This window comes from Gossypium raimondii, chromosome 7 (assembly GCF_025698545.1).
Source record: "Gossypium raimondii isolate GPD5lz chromosome 7, ASM2569854v1, whole genome shotgun sequence".
Classification (NCBI taxonomy): domain Eukaryota; kingdom Viridiplantae; phylum Streptophyta; class Magnoliopsida; order Malvales; family Malvaceae; genus Gossypium; species Gossypium raimondii.
This window is the reverse complement of record NC_068571.1, coordinates 40,809,611-40,812,758: the sequence shown is the minus strand read 5'-3', so window position 1 is coordinate 40,812,758 and position 3,148 is coordinate 40,809,611. Positions and strand designations below refer to the sequence as shown.

At 26.3% G+C, this 3,148-nt stretch overlaps 1 long non-coding RNA gene across 1 annotated transcript; it reads right to left on the bottom strand.

Moving 5' to 3' along the window:
* Positions 1–1,993: 1,993 nt before the first annotated feature.
* On the bottom strand, positions 1,994–2,840 carry LOC128042379 (uncharacterized). Its single transcript, XR_008197702.1, has 2 exons — positions 2,603–2,840; positions 1,994–2,327 (listed from the first exon to the last, which is right to left on the bottom strand). It is a non-coding gene; the product is annotated as an uncharacterized LOC128042379 (long non-coding RNA).
* Positions 2,841–3,148: the final 308 nt, after the last annotated feature.

The following is a 3,148-nucleotide window of genomic DNA, read 5'->3' as shown; positions in this document are numbered from 1 at the left end:
CCGTTTAACACCTCAATTCGAGTTGATTTTTGATTTTTTTACTCAACCCTAATAATAGGGACTTGAGAAAAAGATAGTTGATAGTGCAAAAAGAGTATGTTTGATCTACATTTACTACACCAATTGTTGATGTAATGTTTGAATGTTGGCTTTTCTTAAGCTTTACTTGATAAGCTAAAAGCTTTAAATGATTAAAAATGGTCAGAATAGGGATTCCTCAAGAGGATTGGAGGTAAAGGAAGAGAGAGAGAGATGGATAAATCATTAAAAGATTATTTTATTGAAAGCAAAATTTTAACATTTAATTTTTTTCAGTGTATTTAATAACTATATTAACTTTTTTATGTAATATAAAATTTAACAAAAAAATTGAATATGGTAAATAAGTAAATACCTACTAATCACTTAAAGAAAAAAAATATTAAAGTTGACTTTATTTTTCAAAATCTTATTTTTGAAATAAATTATTTTCTCATTTTCTTAAAAGTTAAAATATTCAAATTTTATCTTTTTAACTTTTATTTAAAACCAATTAAAATAAAATAAATAATATCATATCAAAATAATTATATTTAATACTTAATTTTTACTAATATATCAAATAATTTTATAATACAAATTTAATATTAAAATTTATAACACTTAATTTTTAATTTATCAAACACCTCATAATTATTTATGCATGAATCTAAAGCGTGTATGATGGGACAATGCCAAACCTTTTGGTTTGTTCATTTTATAATAAAAAGAACTAATATGGTGGAATATGGATTTAATATGAAATGGACAATAATATTAATGTCTAAATATATTATTTGTGTACTTTAAGTTGGATATATATATTTTTACTATTGTATTTGTATTATTTTTAGTCAAATTTGGTACTTGTATTTGATAAAATTTATATATTTTAGTACCTAAAAGTAATGATGTTAATTTTTAGTGTTTAATTCGGGTTCTAGGGTTGATTTGATGAAAGTTAATTGATAATATTATTAGGTTCGAATTTTTCATGATTTTGTTAATAGAATAAAATTAATGTTAATTTTGAATTTGTTTAATTTTGTGTATAATTTGTCAAATACAATTTATAGATGTGATTTAATTCGAGTTTAAGGTTGATTTGATGAAATTTATTTATTAATATTATTAGCTAATTATGAATTTTCATCAAATCAACTCTAATACTCGCATTAAACATTAAAAAATAATATTGTTATCTTCAAAACTAAAATATTCAAATTTTGTCAAATACATGTACCACATTAAACCAAAAAAAATATACATAAATACCATATTAAAAAAAATCAAATTCAGGTAATTATGCATTAACCCCAGAAAGAGAAGAATCGAAGCTTCCATGTAACAAGCAGTAGGCAATCATTCAATTACCCAATAATTCAAATCATAAATAAATATGAAGGATAATTGTAATACCCAATTTTAGCCCGGGCCCAAAACAATAAATGAATACCAAATTTAAATAAATAAAAGTTACAAATAATCCAGCCCAATACCGATAGCCCAATACCTAGCCTAAGGGTTAGTTCTTCATTGTTTTTGGAAAGTGCTTTTAAAAAGTGCTGTGGAAAAGTGCTTTTTAGAAGTGATTTTGAAAAGTTTAATTTAAAATTTGAGTGTTTAGCATTGCTGTCAAAAAATATTTTTAGAAATAAAATGTCCATTTTAGACATGTTATTATCAATTAACAAATATACATTTAAATAATATTTAAATTAGTTAATATTATTATATTTTAGTAATAATATAAAAAATATTATAACTTGTTGTTAATATTTTAATATATGAAATATAAATTGTAAATATTTTAAGCAATAAATATTAATTATTTATAAAATTTAATTAGAATATATAAACTATGTTTTAAATATTTAAATATAACCATTAAATATTTGTAATTAGTATTTTAAAAAATATTTTTTTATTTTTAATTAATGATTTTAACACAATTGTAATTAAGCAACAAGAAAAAAAAAAGAAAAATACTATGTTATTGGAGGGGTGAAAAAGTAATTAAGCACCAAAAGTGCTTTTGGGAGAGGAAAAGCTAAAATTTTTAACTTCTCCTTTTCAGCCAAAAGCAGCTTGTTCTTTACAGCTTTTCTTTCAAAAATACTTTTGGAGTCAAAAGTGTTTTTTTTAAGAAATGAAGAACTGGCCCTAAAACACAAAAACCCTAGCTTCCCTTCCTCGGTGCTGTAGCAACTGCCCCATCACCCCCACGTTGCTGCTCCCACGCACAGTAGCCTCGCATGCACTCCGCACGCCGCGCATGTCTTCTCTCCAGTGCACTTGCCATGAAAAAACTGCAAGCACGACAGAATAACAGAAAAATAAAAATGATAAAAGGGGTTTCTTTTTTGTAAAGGGAAGTTTTTTGTCTGTTATTTTGGCCATAAAAAGGCCGTTCCAAATATGTAAAGGGGGTTACGCATATTGAAAAGAAATAAAAAAAAATTCAATTCGAAAAAAATCAAAATCGGAAAGAAGGTGTTTTTCCCTTTTTCTTCTGTATTTTTCTTTTTTCTTTTTATATTTTTAATTGTATAAAAAAAAGAAGTAGTTAAAAGATGTGGCTTACCTGGTGTTGTCCTCTCCATCGCAATCGGAGACTGAGGCGACGACGGAAGCTGAAGGGTGACCCTGTTGGAGAGCGGCGGCCTAGGGTTTATTTTTAAAGAAAACCTAGCAGAGGAAAGGGAACAAATGTTTTAAAATATAGGCTGCTAGTGTTTTTTTCAGAAATTATTTTTTGTTTAAATTCCATCACAAAACGGTGTCGTACAAGCCAGGACTGCACGTGTCGTGGGTTATTTATGAATTTGGTCCTCCTAATTTGTTCCATTGTTTTAATTCAGCTTTTTATTTTCTGAATTTGCCCCGCCTGTTTCCAATTTTATTGTTTTAATCCCTTTAAAACACAGCATTTCGAAAGGCAGAGGAATATTTCCTATTCTAGTCCCCCACGTTAGTCGCGATTTGTAATTTGGTCTTTTCTCCTTACTTATTTTAGATTTCTCCCCTGAATTACTGCTTTAATGCCAGTTTAGTCTTTTGCTTGTTATTATTGCTATAAATTATTAGTTTATTATTATTACCATGATTATTATTGGTATTATTATTATTA